The sequence below is a fragment of the Dermochelys coriacea genome, chromosome 4 (genome assembly GCF_009764565.3).
Source record: "Dermochelys coriacea isolate rDerCor1 chromosome 4, rDerCor1.pri.v4, whole genome shotgun sequence".
Taxonomy (NCBI): Eukaryota; Metazoa; Chordata; order Testudines; family Dermochelyidae; genus Dermochelys; species Dermochelys coriacea.
Window position 1 is genome coordinate 100211386 of NC_050071.1, and position 16261 is coordinate 100227646.

Here is a 16261-nt window from a genome sequence, read left to right on the forward strand (position 1 = left end):
TCAATTCCTGCCTTAGGGCTGGAATTAATACCCTCTTTAAGGTAGCCTCTTTAAATACCCTCTTTAAGGTTTTAATACCCTCAACTGCTATTGAACCCAATGGGAGTAGAGAGCAATTGGCACCTTGCAGGACCAGATCCTTTTTCCAGTGCTGTACCAGCAATATTTTAACAAGGGCCCACAACAAATATTTTCCCCCTTAGCTTGTGACTAACTCCGTGTCCCAGGGATATGTGTGGCTAGGAATGAGGAATCTATTAATTTGTTTTCCCATTTAAACAAAACCACTTTCTCCTACCCACAACCAAGACAGGAGACAATAAGCTTATATTAAACTGCATTTTGAAATGAGTATTCATACCTTAGACTTTGTTCCTGAAAGCATACTGAGTCTGTTGGTTGGTGGTGTTGCTCAGGGATCGACTTCCGAAGGAGGAGTAGAGATTGGGATGAAGACTTTGTAAGGAGGAAGGGGTAACCTCACATGGTAAAATACATGTTTGGTGCAATTTGGTCCATTTTATAAGGCAAAACATTTGCCCTTAAATTTTTGTAAGGATCATGCTTGTCACATATAGCTCAGCAATATCCAGAAAGAGAGAGAGTCAGAGGCCAGGAAATCTCTTACACATGATCAGGGTCAGAATTTTAGCAGGACGCTCAGTCTAGCCCCAAGAATCCCATCCAGCATATCGCTACAATAAGAGCCTTTTTTATGAGTTACCAGGGCCGTCCTTAGGCATATGCAGCATACGCGGCTGTGAAAATTTAGGGCATCCCTGGGTTTTAGGGTATGTCTTCACTAGCAATGTTAAAGCGCTGTCGCGGCAGCGCTTTAACGTGGCTGTGTAATTGCAGCACTAGTGCTGGGAGAGAGCTCTCCCAGTGCTGTAAAAAAAACACATCCATGAGGGGAGTAGCTACTGTAGCTGGTGCACTGTCTACACTGCCATTTTACAGCGCTGAAACTTGCAGCACGCTGGGGGGTGTTCTTTCACACCCTTAAGCAAGAAAGTTGCAGCACTATAAAGTGCCAGGGTAGACAACGCCTTATTGTCCACCCTCCTGCCTCTTCCTATCCTTGTTCTGCTCCTTCTTCCACAGCTGGCTGCTGGAGCCTGGTGAATCTTCTTCCAGAGGGGATCTAGTACTTAAGAGTGAAAAAGCCTTCCAGCCTGCCAGACCTATTAGCACAACACTGAAACTGTTAAAGAGCCATTCAAGTGGTAATGAAGCCATTTAACAGGCATTTGCCAACCCCCAGATATATACTGCCAGTTTCTGAATTTGCTAGACAAAGGGCTTGTCTACACTGGCAATGCTAAAGCTCTCTCCCAGCGCTCTTAAAAAAAACACCTCCACAAGGGGCATAGCTACCAGCTCTGGTGCACTGTCTACACTGGCGCTTTACAGCACTGAAACTTGCTGTGCTCAGGGGGGTGTTTTTTCACAGCCCTGAGCGAGAAAGTTGCAGCGCTGTAAATTGCCAGTGTAGACAAGCTTAAAAACAGTTGTGCATTACTGTAATATTTACTCAGAACATGTTAGTCTACAGGACCTTAGTTTAAAATTTGTTTTAAAAATATTTCATTAGTGTGTTGCTGAAGATTATAAAATCACATCTCTAAAAAATCCTTGCATAGATTTTTTTAGATGCACAATCTAAGTATTCATCTTTAGCCTTAAATGCTTGAATCTTCAGAGACATATAATTTTTTAAAATAAATCCTTCAAAAGACCACCCTTATCTAAAATACACATGTGAGCCCGGGCTGCCGTCGGGCATAGGGGTACCAGTTTAACTCCTGGGGCTGTCCTTAGGATTTATGGGGCCCTATGCAGTATTGTTACTCTTCTACGCCCAGTCCTGCATAATTCAAATAAATGGAAATTTTTCCAATAGCTTCAAAATGACCAGGAGCAGGCCCAAGGGACTAATTTTTCAGAGGTGCTGAGCACTCACAGCTTCTGTGGAGTTCTGAGTGCCTAATGCCTCTGAAAATCAGGACCTAATTTAATGCAGTTCTTAGCTCCCTCAACTAATTAAAGCCAGTGAGAGCTGAGGGTACTCAGTATTTTACAGGTTTCAGAATAGCAGCCGTGTTAGTCTGTATTCGCAAAAAGAAAAGGAGTACTTGTGGCACCTTAGAGACTAACAAATTTATTAGAGCATAAGCTTTCGTGAGCTACAGCTCACTTCATCGGATGAATTTGGTGGAAAAAACAGAGGAGAGATTTATATACACACACACACAGAGAACATGAAACAATGGGTTTATCATACACACTGTAAGGAGAGTGATCACTTAAGATAAGCCATCACCAGCAGCAGGGGGGGGGGAAAGGAGGAAAACCTTTCATGGTGACAAGCAAGGTAGGCTAATTCCAGCAGTTAACAAGAATATCAGAGGAACAGTGGGAGGTGAAGAGAGATTGAAGTGTTCTCCAACTGGTTTTTGAATGTTATAATTCTTGACGTCTGATTTGTGTCCATTCATTCTTTTACGTAGAGACTGTCCAGTTTGGCCAATGTACATGGCAGAAGGGCATTGCTGGCACATGATGGCATATATCACATTGGTAGATGTGCAGGTGAACGAGCCTCTGATAGTGTGGCTGATGTGATTAGGCCCTATGATGGTATCCCCTGAATAGATATGTGGACAGAGTTGGCAACGGGCTTTGTTGCAAGGCTAGGTTCCTGGGTTAGTGGTTCTGTTGTGTGGTGTGTGGTTGCTGGTGAGTATTTGCTTCAGGTTGGGGGGCTGTCTGTAAGCAAGGACTGGCCTGTCTCCCAAGATCTGTGAGAGTGATGGGTCGTCCTTCAGGATAGGTTGTAGATCCTTGATGATGCGTTGGAGAGGTTTTAGTTGGGGGCTGAAGGTGATGGCTTGTGGCGTTCTGTTGTTTTTCTTTGTTGGGCCTGTCCTGTAGTAGGTGACTTCTGGGTACTCTTCTGGCTCTGTCAATCTGTTTCTTCACTTCAGCAGGTGGGTATTGTAGTTGTAGGAATGCATGATAGAGATCTTGTAGGTGTTTGTCTCTGTCTGAGGGGTTGGAGCAAATCCGGTTATATCGTAGCGCTTGGCTATAGACAATGGATCGAGTGGTATGATCTGGATGAAAGCTAGAGGCATGTAGGTAGGAATAGCAGTCAGTAGGTTTCCGATATAGGGTGGTGTTTATGTGACTATCGCTTATTAGCACCGTAGTGTCCAGGAAGTGGATCTCTTGTGTGGACTGGTCCAGGCTGAGGTTGATGGTGGGATGGAAATTGTTGAAATCATGGTGGAATTCCTCAAGAGCTTCTTTTCCATGGGTCCAGATGATGAAGATGTCATCAACGTAGCGCAAGTAGAGTAGGGGCATTAGGGGACGAGAGCTGAGGAAGCGTTGTTCTAAGTCAGCCATAAAAATGTTGGCATACTGTGGGGCCATGCGGGTACCCATCGCAGTGCCGCTGATTTGAAGGTATACATTGTCACCAAATGTGAAATAGTTATGGGTGAGGACAAAGTCACAAAGTTCAGCCACCAGGTTAGCCGTGACAGTATCGGGGATACTGTTCCTGACGGCTTGTAGTCCATCTTTGTGTGGAATGTTGGTGTAGAGGGCTTCTACATCCATAGTGGCTAGGATGGTGTTTTTAGGAAGATCACCAATGGACTGTAGTTTCCTCAGGAAGTCAGTGGTGTGGATACAATTAACTTAGGCTTGAATAGAGACTGGGAATGGATGAGTCATTACACAAAGTAAAACTATTTCCCCATGGTATTTCTCCCTCCCACCCCACCCCCCACTGTTCCTCTGATATTCTTGTAACTGCTGGAATTAGCCTACCTTGCTTGTCACCATGAAAGGTTTTCCTCCTTTCCCCCCCCTGCTGCTGGTGATGGCTTATCTTAAGTGATCACTCTCCTTACAGTGTGTATGATAAACCCATTGTTTCATGTTCTCTGTGTGTGTATATCAATCTCCCCTCTATTTTTTCCACCAAATGCGTCCGATGAAGTGAGCTGTAGCTCACGAAAGTTTATGCTCTAATAAATTTGTTAGTCTCTAAGGTGCCACAAGTACTCCAGTATTTTACAGGAGACATTCAGTATCTTGTAGGATTGGACCCTCAGTGTGAAAGCTTTTTATCGTGGAAAGATACCCAAATTCACTGAGTTATTGCCGGTTTTTCTGTGTTGTATTCACAAAATGTCTAGCTGTATGGCATTTGTCTTAATTCTTGAAAATGTGCAATATACCTTGTTAGTGTCCATAGGTGTATTTACAGAGACATTACAAAGATTCCCAGACAAATACATTAAAATGGAATTAAGATTGGGAGTACATGTGGCGAAGTCCCAAATCATTCAGTTATGAATGTTTCAGACACATCTGGCCATTCAGATTTGCCCTTTACTCTTAACCCAGACCATTTTAGAATCTTATTATATACATTGGTGGAGTCTGAAATAGAATCCAACATACCTATGAGTCTTGGCAGACAGGCCTGGTGCAAACAGCACAAAATTTAAAAAGGTGATTAAAATAGAATACACTCCTTGTTGCAAATACTTTTAAAGTTTTTAAAGATGTCACAGTACTTAAACCTGATTTAAAAAAACACTCAAGCACCCAACAATACTGCTTACTTAGCTGGTATGGCCCTGTAATTAAAAGTGGATCAGAATTACATTAATCACATTTAGGATACCTGGAGATGGTCTCTTAAGGTGGGAGGTTGCCCAGCAGATCTCTTGTACAAGTTTCATTATAACTTCTTGCACTGTGGATTCCGTGGTAGCACCTCTCACTTCTGTTAGCCTGGAACACTTCTCAGCCAGCCTTGTGGGACAGTAGCAGTGCTGACTCATGCTTCTGTTCACATCCTTCTCCCATGCATTTACAAATCTGGACCCACTCTCTTCTCCAGGTAAAAATCTGTGTATGTGCAGGACTCCCAGCCAGTGCTTTGGCTCTGAATACTGGATTGCCTTCCGTTTCTTTGCACTACATGGAAATTGATTTAAGAGAAACCTTTTTAAACAGCAGTAAAGGATTGTTAGTGGAATATGGATATGTTTCCACACATCACTTTTGAGTCCAGGGAGAACTGGGGTGAGTAAGGTGTCAGTGCATACAAGTTCCACTCTTACTACCTAGGACAGTCTTTTATGCTTAGTTATTGCTCTCTACATTCAGTTCAAAAGTGTAATTAAACTCTTTAAGATTTAGGAGGTGCAGGGTCCTATAGTAGTTCCATAATTTAGATATCAGTAGGTATTGCTGCTCCAGTTAATGTACCTGCTTGCTGTATTGCAGACTAAGGATACCTTGGAGCACAGCCACAGTAAACTTTAAGGATTAATACCTCTTACCATATTATGTCTGTCTTGTTTTATAGCATATATTTCCATTAATTTGTAGAGTTAATAACATCTCCAAAATCCCATTGGCCTAAATACATTTATTAGTCAGTAGCAACTTACGAAGATCATTACTGTGTTCATCTCTTCTTTGACTACCGTGAACCATGCTTTCAGTAGATATTCCAACTAAGACAGAGTGAATTGAATCAAGTGATGAAATGTCAAGCCAGTCAACCAAGCAGCTAATACAATTATTTGATGTTTTCATACACACAGGGCTACAATTACATTTTCATCCCCTCTTTGTTGAATTAAAAAAAGTATCTATTTTGTTCCTGTATGTATTTTTGCAAGGTTATATTATGTATATATATAGGAATAGATTCTTCTGATGTTGTAGAAGATTCTAGGGCCAAATAATATCTAGCTCTTATACTGTGCTTTCCATCACTAGATCTCAGAGTGCTTTACAAAAGAGGTCAGTATCATTATCTCCATTTTTGGGAAGGTGAGGCACAGAGAGGGAAATGACTTCCCCCCCCCCCCTCAGGTGTATCTATTTACCTGGTTTTGCATGCTTGAAGAGGGAAAAGGCAGATGGTTTTCTGCCCCTTCTCTACTGCCTCCAAATTCTGGGGACAGTCAGGGTCTTGTTTGGCTTTCAGCGTAAGTTTTAGAGCATGCTCAGGGTTGCTCTACCTTGTGCTGGCCTATATGGTCCATATGGGGCTGTTCTGGCAGGATTGATAGAGCATATTGCCCTTGTATGCTGGTGCTGCCAACACACCACCTATGTCAACTGGGCTAAGAGTAGGTAATGTAGGGCCAGCTGTGTGGACTTCATGCTACTCAGGGATTACCATATCCAAGCGCTCTTTAAGTCGGCTTTCCATTGGTGCAAAGGGGACAGAGCAGAGGCCAGGATCTGAAAAAGGATATATTTCTATTTATACTCCTTAGAAGGAGACAGAGGTTGGGGAAAGCTGAAGAAAAATTAAGGAAGCATTTTCCTTTCCCTTCCTGTGGACCTGCAGGAAGCAACGAGCTCCAGTGACGCTTAGGAAGCTTGCCAGACTACCTCACAAATTTTAAAAAAAGAAAAGGCGTACCGGTGGCACCTTAGAGACTAACAAATTTATTAGAGCATAAGCTTTCGTGAGCTACAGCTCACTTCATCGGATGCATTAGCTCACGAAAGCTTATGCTCTAATAAATTTGTTAGTCTCTAAGGTGCCACTGGTACTCCTTTTCTTTTTGCGAATACAGACTAACACGGCTGCTACTCTGAAATCACAAATTTTAGAAGACCTTATGGGGTCACCCCTGACTCTAAATGAGCCTTAGGGCTTGACTACATTTGCGAGTTAGAGTGCATTGAAGGAGCCCCGGACGCACTAGCTCACTACCTGTCCACACTGGCAAGGCACGTAGAGCGATCTGACTCCGCAGCTACAGCGCTCCTGGTACTCCACCTCGGCGAATGGAATAACATTTTGTGTGCCCCTCCTGGAGCGCCACAGCACCAGTGTGGACACCCTGGTCTGTTACTGTGCTCTCCAGAAGTGTCCTCCAGAAGTGTCCCACAATGCCTGTTCTAGCCACTGTGGTCATCACTTTGAACTCTACTGCCCTGCCCTCAGGTGACCAACTATCAAACCCACCCTTTAAATTCTCTTGGAATTTTGAAATCCCCTTCCTGTTTGTTCAGCCAGGCATGCTCTCAGCGATTCTTTCCAGGTGACCATGCCTCCACATGCCAGGCAATCCCCAGTATGGAGCAGTGGCAAGGTGCTGGACCTTATCAGTGTTTGGGGGGAGGAAGCTGTCCAGTCCCAGCTGTGTTCCAGCTGTAGGAATTACGATACCTTTGGGCAGATATCAAGGGACATGATGGAAAGGGGCCATGACCGGGACGCACTGCAGTGGAGGGTTAAAGTGAAGGACCTGTGGAATGCCTACCACAAAGCCCACAAGGCAAACAGCCACTCCGGTGCTGCCCCTGCAACCTGCTGTTCCTACTAAGAGCTGGACGCAATACTTGGGGGCGACCCCACCTCCATTCCGAGTACCACCATGGACACTTCAGAGCCCAATTCAAAAAGGCGAGAGGAGAAGGAGGAGGAGCAAAGCAGGAGCGAGGGTGCTGAGGTGGAGGAAGACACCCCAGAATCTCTAGATTCGAGCAGCCAGGAGCTGTTCTCAAGCCACGAGGTAGCCAGTCGCAGCGGCCGGTGCTTGGGGAAGGACAAACACCAGAGGAGGTTCCCGGTAAGCGTCTTTTATTTTGGGAAGGAAGTTATTTGGTGCAGGCTCTTGGGGCGAGGAGGGTTAGGGCTGCATGCATGCCTAGATGCGGAATAGGCGTTGATGTGCTCTCTCACATCGCAGTAATCAGCCTCAGCGATCTCTTCAAAGGTCTCATCCAGAACTTGGGCAATGCGCTTGCGCAGGTTTCTTGGAAGAGCCACTGTGGTTCTTGTTCCAGTAAAGCTAATTTGTCCGTGCAACTGTGCCGTGAGGGGTGGGGGGACCATTGCTGCACACAGGCAAGCTGCATATGGGCCAGGGCAGAAGCTGCATTGCAGTAGAAGACCCTCCCTTGCTTCCCAAGTCACCTTCAGCAGAGAGATATCTTCCAGGACGAACTCCTGTGGAAAATATGGACACAGTGTTCAGTATAGGGGCCCTCTGCCACTGTTAGCTCTCCCCAAGGCACAGAAACCCAGAGGAGAGTACAGCCGTGAAACAATCAGTCACACTTGACCCTGTGCTTACTTACCATTTTGGGGCTCCCGTGGGTTATGTGCACTCGCTTTGGGACAGAAAATTATACTATTGTGTAGACTGTGCTTGCCCTTAAGTTGCCCTTAAGTACAGGGAAATCATTGCTCTCTCTGGTGTGAACAACACTGCCTCTGTTAAGTGTTGCATTTTGCCTTTACAGATGCAACCTTGAGATCTCAGCCGTCCGTGTTATCATCGGCCGAAAGACTCCAAAGAATCAGAAAGAGGCCACATAGAAGCAAGGAAGACATGTTGCATGAAGTAATGCAGCATTCAAGTAATGAAAATTGAAAAGTGCAGGAGTGGCAGGACAGTGAAAGAAGGATCCGCCAGCAGAATGAGAGCACTGGCACAAAAGTGCGGTGCTCCGGCAGTAAAGCACGGATCGGCTGATAAGCATAATGGAGCGCTAAGCGGACTCTATCCAGGAGCTCGTAGCCATGTAGGCTGAGTACTACCGTGCCAGACCCTCCCCCACAGCCCTTGTCCCAAAACTCTTTCCCTTGTGCCCCCATGTCACCTCCAACCCACTTTCTTCAACATCCGGGTTCTTACCACCACCAGCTGCCTCCAACACCTGTAGCTTCACCACCCAGCCCTGAAAACTATGACCCTTACCCTCTGCACTCAACCCCCTTCACCATGCAGTATAGCCATCCTGAAGTGCAGCTCTCATTGCACAGCACTCCAGACAGGAAGGCTGAGTATGATAACAGGATATATGCAAATCTGTGATTGTACCATTCCCCACCCCACCCCCTTGCCCTTTGTTTCCCAAGCAGTTGTGTTTCTTTTCAATACATGAATTTTCTTTTCAATAAATGGATTTTTTGGCTTTGAAAACATTCTTTATAATTGCATAAAGTAAAAGATACCTTAGCCCAAGAAAGAAACAGGCACTGCAGGTCAGTGTAGCAAACACAGATTCCTACTAACCACTGAAGGGCACCAGACATTACTGGTGGCTTTCAGCCTCAAATTGCTCCCTCAAGGCGTCCCTAATCCTTGCAACCCCATGTTGGGCCCCTCTAATAGCCCTGCTCTCTGGCTGTTCAGATTCAGTCTCCAGGTGTTGAACCTCCAAGTTCCATGCCTGAGTGAATCGTTCACCCTTCCCTTCACAAATGTTATGGAGGGTACAGCACACGGATATAACTGCAGGGATGCTGTCATCGGCCAGGTCCAGCTTCTCATAGAGAGAGCGCCAGCGGCTCTTTAAACGGCCAAAAGCACACTCCACAGTCATTCTGCACCAGCTCAGCCTTTTGTTGAACCACTCCTTGCTGCTGTCAAGGCTCCCTGTGTAGGGTTTCATGAACCACGGCATTAAAGGGTAAGTGGGGTCTCCAAAGATCACAATGGGCATTTCGACTTCCCCTACGGTGATCTTCTGATCTGGGAAAAAAGTCCCAGCTTGCAGCTTCCTGAACAGGCCAGTGTTCCGAAAGATGCGTGCATCAGGCACCTTTCCAGACCAGCCTGTGTTAATGTCAATGAAACGCCCACAGTGATCCACAAGCGCCTGGAGAACCATTGAGAAATACCACTTCCGATTAATGGACTCGGAGGCTAGGTGGGCTGGTGCCAGAATTGGAATATGTGTGCTATCTATTGCCCCTCTGTAGTTAGGAAAACCCATTTGCGCAAAGCCATCCACAATGTCATGAATCACGGTTCTTCTGAGCAAGATGCGATTAATGGGTCTGCAAACTTGCTTCAACACTATTCCAATGGTAGACTTTCCCACCCCAAACTGGTTAGCGACCGATCGGTAGTTGTCTGGAGTTGCCAGTTTCCAGACTGCAATAGCCACCTGCTTCTCCACCATCAGGGCAGCTCTCAATCTTGTGTCCTTGTGCTGCAAGGTGGAGGCGAGCGCCTCACACAGTGCCATGAAAGTGGCTTTTCTCATCCAAAAGTTCTGCAGCCACTGCTCATCATCCCAGACTTGCATGACAATGTGATCCCACAACTCAGTGCTTGTTTCCCAAGCCCAAAAGTGGCATTCCCACAGTGGTGAGCATGTCCGTGAATGTCACAAGCAAATTCATGTCATATGCATTACTCGAGTCAATATCATTGTTGGAGCCCTCACTGTCACTTTGGATCATAAGGAATAACTCGACTACCAATGTGATGTGCTGGCAAGACTCGTCAGCATAATCCTCAGGAGTTCAGTCTCCATTCCTGCAGACCGAAAGGGAAGACAGAGCGCGCAGTACAAAAAATGTTGAAAGATGGCACCAAATGTGGACAGAAGCACAGGGATTGCTGGGATGAGAACTGATGCATCACGGGTCTTTGGAACAGGACCCAGAATGCTCCACACCCCCTACCTCCTTCCCACAAGCCACAGCACCAGAATGGGAAGAGGTACTCTGTGAGATCGCTGCCCATAATGCACCGCTTCCAATGCTGCTGCAAGTGCCGCAAGTGTTGCCACACCAGTGCCCTTGCAGCTGTCAGTGTGGACAGATTGCAGCGCTTTCCCTACTGCGCTCTCCAAAGGTGGGTTTAACTCAAAATGCTCTACATCTGCAAGTGTAGCCATGCCCTTTGACTCATTAGGGACCTCCATCCTCCTCTAAGCCTTAGGTGGCTCAGAAGGACCATTTCCCCAAGCGCTAATGAGCAATCTCAGGGCTTAGCTACACTTGCAAGTTAGAGTGCATTAAAGCAGCCCCAGGTGCCCTAACTCATGACCCGTCCACACTGGCAAGGCACTTAGAGCGCCTGGACTCTGCAGCTGGAGTGCTCGTGGTAATCCACCTCCACGAGAAGCATAACGCTTGTTGCGCCTTGGCTGAAATGCCCGGACATCAGTGTGCACGAAGTGTTGCATTACTGTGCTGCGATCGGCCTCCCGAAATGGCCCATAATCCCCGTAAGTCAAGTGGTCTCTCTTGTCATTGTTTTGGAATCGGCTGTAAGAATGCGGATATGCCCTTTCAAAGCTCAGTTTCTGACAGCCGGCATGCTTATCTGCTCCAGGACAAAGCAACCATTTGTGTGGAATGTTGCTTGCCATGAGTGTGTGTGAGAGAGAGAGAGAGAGAGAGAGGTGGGGGGAGGGGTGTGTGCTGCTGTCTGAACTTACAAGACAGCAAGTTGGCATGCTCTCAGCCCCCCAAAACCCACTCTCTCTCCCCCCACATACACACAACACATTCCCTGTCACATTCTACCCGATCTCCCCATTTGAAAAGCACGTTGCAGTCACTTGCATGCTGGGATAGCTTCCACAATGCACTGCTCTCTGTGGCATTGCAAGAGCTGGTAATGTGGCCACGCCAGTGTGCTTGAATCTGACAGTGTGGACACACTGCAGCACTTTCCCTACTGCGCTCTCCAAGGGCTGATTTAACTCACAGCACTCTACATCTGCAAGCGTAGCCATTCCCTCAGCCTCTGTCTACACTTCAAGTGCTGCAGTGGCACAGCTGTGGCCGTACCACTGCAACACTGTAGTGAAGATACTTGCTACAGTGACACAAGTTGTTTTTTCCCTATCTTTAGTAAATCCATCCCTAGGAATTCTTCCATCAACCTAGCTGTGTCTCCGATGGGGGTTAGGTTGATCTAACTGAGTCAGGCAAGGAGTGAAATTATTCACAGCCCTGAGCAATGTAGCCAGGTCAGCCTAATTTTTAGTTGTAGACGAGGCTTAAAATTCACAGAGGAGGTCATTAGCCACCTTTTTCTTATGGGGTTGGAGCTCTAGTGACCTTCCTAAGGTAGTGTGAGCCACAAGGGAAAAACAGAGGGCCTGAACCCGCAAAGTGCTGAGTGCCTCCTGAGTGCTCTCTGGTTGCATTGACTTCCAGCCCTCTTGAGTTCAGTTGGATTAAGGGTTCTTTCACTTTGCAGGAGTGAGCCCATAAAATGTATAATGAAAACAGTGGTAGCTAAGTGATATCTAAAACAAGCAGAATACATATGAACAAATCCAGTTCTAGATCAAACAGTCCAAATGGAGGCAGATTTCTAAGCAGGTAAAAGTTAAGTATAGCTGTGTCTGTCTTGGGAAGACCACTTTTCCCATAAGAGAGTTAACTTGAAAGTTCAAGACAGCTGTCATTCTTTCCATCTCCCAATTGTGAGCTTTGCACTATGCTGATTAACTAGTAATTTCTCTGTGATCACCCATGACTACCTCAAGTTGAAATTTGCTTCCATTGTTTGATCTTTTTATTAAAAGTAGTAGAAAGACTATTGATTGTACGTTGAAAATTTCAGTAACTCTGTTTCCTAGGAGTAATTCTAATTTATATGCTATGTGGTAGCTGGACTGTTTTTGATAATCTGAACCTTTATGTCTGCCTCTTTTCCTTTTAATGATAAAAAGAAATTATACTGTATCTCTAGTGCCACCAAGTGACTACAAAGTCAGTTAAACTATGAGTCATTTAAGGTTTTGATCCTTCAAAACCATCTGCCTGGAAATGCAGCTGTAGGTGTCAGCCCATGTGGGTCACTTTGCAGAATAGAGCCCTTCCATTATTTGGTCCCAAAAATATGCATGTTGTTTGTTTGTATGTTAGACGCAAGTCTGGTAGTTCCCTCTCAAGATCTGCTTTTGTTGTTTAATGTTATCCGAAGCAGTCTGATTATTATGATAATTTCAGGACTCTGATTTGTTGTCTATTATTCCATGCTGCCAGAGGCATTGTGGGACTCCCTGCTAAGTTCAGCTTGAGTGATGGGAGGTGGTAAGGTCTCTTCCCCTGACTTTTGTATTGATACCATGCTCTGCTGCGTCACTCCTTTCTGTGTTCACTAACAGCAGGGTATTGGTGACATCCTAGTCTTCCAGCAAAGCAACACAACAAAGAAACAATATAGAGTATGAAACTGGGGTCAGGGGAAGGAGAAAAGGGGGGGACCAGTATGACTGAGGGGAGAGAAAAAAGGAGGAGCAGTTCCTGCCTGGAGTGGAGCACCCATTACACAACAACCATCTCCTCTCTGCTGAACTGTTTCTCTTCTGCATTCCCCTCCATATTATTTCTTACCCTTCAATTATAAATGAGCATAATGTTTCTATGACGGGTTCCCCACAGGGTGCCGCTTGGAACTGGGGTACCACTGAGCCCACCTGACCCACCAACCTGGCTCTGCTAAGGAACTGCCCAGTACTCAAGTGCACACCCCCTCTAGAGGGTAAACCCCAAATTATACCATCTTACACTGCACAGAGAACAGTACAGCATAAGCTCATAACATTCACCCTGTCCCTCAATGTGGAGAGAGAAATGCAACAGCTTTCTGCCCCAAGTATTGTTTCCAAACACTGGTTTTAGACAAAACAAAAACAAGTTTATTAACTACAAAAGATAGATTTTAAGTGATTATAAGTGATAGCAGACAGATAAAAGCAGACTACTGAGCAAATAAAACAAACACTCAAACTAAGCTTAAGGTACTAAGGAAACTGGTACAAGTAGCAAATTCTCACCCTAAATGTTGTTTTATGCAGATTGCAGACATTCTTGAAAACCAGCTGCACTGACCTGCAGTTTAAAACTTCAGATATTTCATCCACAGGCTAGACAGCCTTCCAGCCTGGGCTCAGCTCTTCCTCCCTTCAGTCTTTGTTTCTTAGATGTTTCCAGCAGTCATCCTGGGCGGGGATTCTCAAATGAACCTCAATTATGTCACTCCCCTGCCTTAAATAGGTTTTACATATGGCAGGAATCCTTTGTCTTCCAGTGTGATTCCTACCTCCACTAGTGGAAAAGTACTAATTTTATCATGGAGTCTAGTATCAGGTGACTTGATCACATGACCCTGCAGCCATAACTCAAAGTCTCTTTGAAGCATCCACAGGAAGGCTTTCCAGGAAGGTGGGAGATTAGCATCTTCAAAGACCTATTGTTTTTCCCAATGGCCCTTTCCAGCCAGCAATCAAACCAATTGCCTTCTGTCTAGTTGGTGTTCCCCAGGTGTAAACACATTTGTAATAGGTGCATAGACAATATTCCTGTCTTCAGATACAAAAATGGTACATGCATACAAATATGATAATCATATTCAGTAAATCATAACCTGTCCAATGATATCTCACATGACCCATCTTGCATAAAATACATCTTAGTTATGCCATTATCATATTATAACAATATTTCTATAAATAATATGGGGCGTAGTGTCACAGTTTCCCTCTCTGATCACCACCATTCACCCTCCTCCTGCCTGGATGGTCTGATGATGGTTCTAGATTCTGAGATATGGTTTAAAATCCAAGTATTCTGTCCTGAAAGGCACTAAACACCCCCTCTCTCATTATCAATGGGAGAGGATTGGACTCCATTTTTTTCCCTCTGTCCTCATACCTCCATCTATTATTCTACCATCATCTTGCCACTCGCTTAAAGTGTATGTGGGAGTGTGGGGTGTTTTAGTTTCTCTTTGCCTATTTCTCTGAGGGAAGCTAATTTTATTTAAGGGACAATTTAATTCCATCAATACACCCTCTGTCTCTTTCTCATTTCTCTTGCCCAGCTTGTAGGTGTCAGTTTCTGCATCTTTAAATATGAACTTGATGGATAGTACTAGGATTCAGTTTGCAACCTGGCTTGTACTCTGTGCTGGCTTATCATTCTGGCAGCAATTTATTTATCATGTTGTTTACTAAATCATTAATATCCTTTTGACAGAACAGATGTGGCTGCCCAACTAAACTAAAGCAGTGACTTCGTTATCCAGAAGCATCAGATTGCAATCAGGAGCATGCCATGCTGTTCTCATATTCTAGCATAATTGGAAAATACATGGAGTTTATGATTGGGACAACAGAAAATTTTCACCACAATGCAGAGATTTTGCTTTTTTTGCAGAAAATGTTCACCCGTACTAGCCATGGTTCTGTATTAACAGGACTTGATTAGTGGGATGAATAAAGCATCATCATATCAAGTTCAAACTACTTGTCCTTGTCTCCCAGTTATTTACCCTTGTCTCTTTTTTTCCCTTGTCATCCTCTTCCTTTTCTGCTCTCTCATCTTGATATCTCACTCACATCCTTTTCTGGACTTTTTTTATCAGAACCATTTGTAAGGAAATTCCTGAGCTGGTCCACAAGGGATCTTCTTGTTCAAGTGTTTCCTGAATACCCACTTCTTCCATGAAGTCCTCAAAATTAACCGACTAAAACATTTATCTTAATCCCCACCACCACCACCAAAACAAAACGATCCTTCTTCATCATACTGTATATTAGGCCTCAATGAGTTACTGGATTATCTTGCAGGTGTAATTCCTGTCCTTTCTCTTCCTGTCTTGTTACCCCCCACCCATTGCATCACTGATGATACTAGTTTGTAAGATGTTTGGCGCACGGATTATGTCTATTTATCTGTTTTGGGCAATTCCTAGCAAATTCTTGAGTGCCATGAGAATGAGTAAGAATATAGTTATAGAGTATTTGCCAAATATTGTGCACTTACTAAAGCAATTTTAAAATGACTAATACTTCTAAAGTTCAACACATTTTTAATAATCTTTGTCCCTTATAGTTCGTATTTGGCATGATTCCCAGTCCTTACTGAGGCAAAACCACTGTATTTAAAGGGTTTTTGCTGGAGTAGGGACTGAGAATGGGGCCCAATGTTCATGAGGCTGCTGATGTCTGAGTGTAGCTTGGAAGCATAGCTTGGAAGCTGATCCAAGCAGAATTGAGCCACATTACACTGGAGTAAATAAAGAGAGGATCCAGTTTTTTAGTATAGTGAGTTCACAAAAACATTAAGGGAAGCAGCCACTGAGACCATTTTATTATTGTATTGTGGTAGCACTCAGAGGCGCCAAGTTTTGAGGCTTCATTGTGCTAAGAACTGTATAAACTCCTAGCAAAACTTAATACCTCTTGTAATAGGAGTAGTGGGACACATCCAGGTTTTCAGCATGCTTCTTGGACACAGTTAAAACATGGTAAGGACCTGTCTATGCTACAAGTTGAAAGCATGCTTTAACTGTGTCATGGGGCAGCTGGATTTTAACACTGCTGCATTAGCAGTGTGAACTGGGACTAAGAGAGGTGCATTTGGAAAAATGTAAGGAGTTGTTTGAAACATTAATCGGAGGGGTTCTTGTCTTCTGAACTGGGTATTGGTTTTTAC

The 16261-nt window shown here is 44.7% G+C and overlaps 1 protein-coding gene across 2 annotated transcripts in view; it reads left to right on the forward strand.

The window, feature by feature from the left end:
• Positions 1-16261, forward strand: part of SMIM14 (small integral membrane protein 14) — a 100317-nt gene that overhangs the window by 48747 nt on the left and 35309 nt on the right. The window lies entirely within an intron of this gene.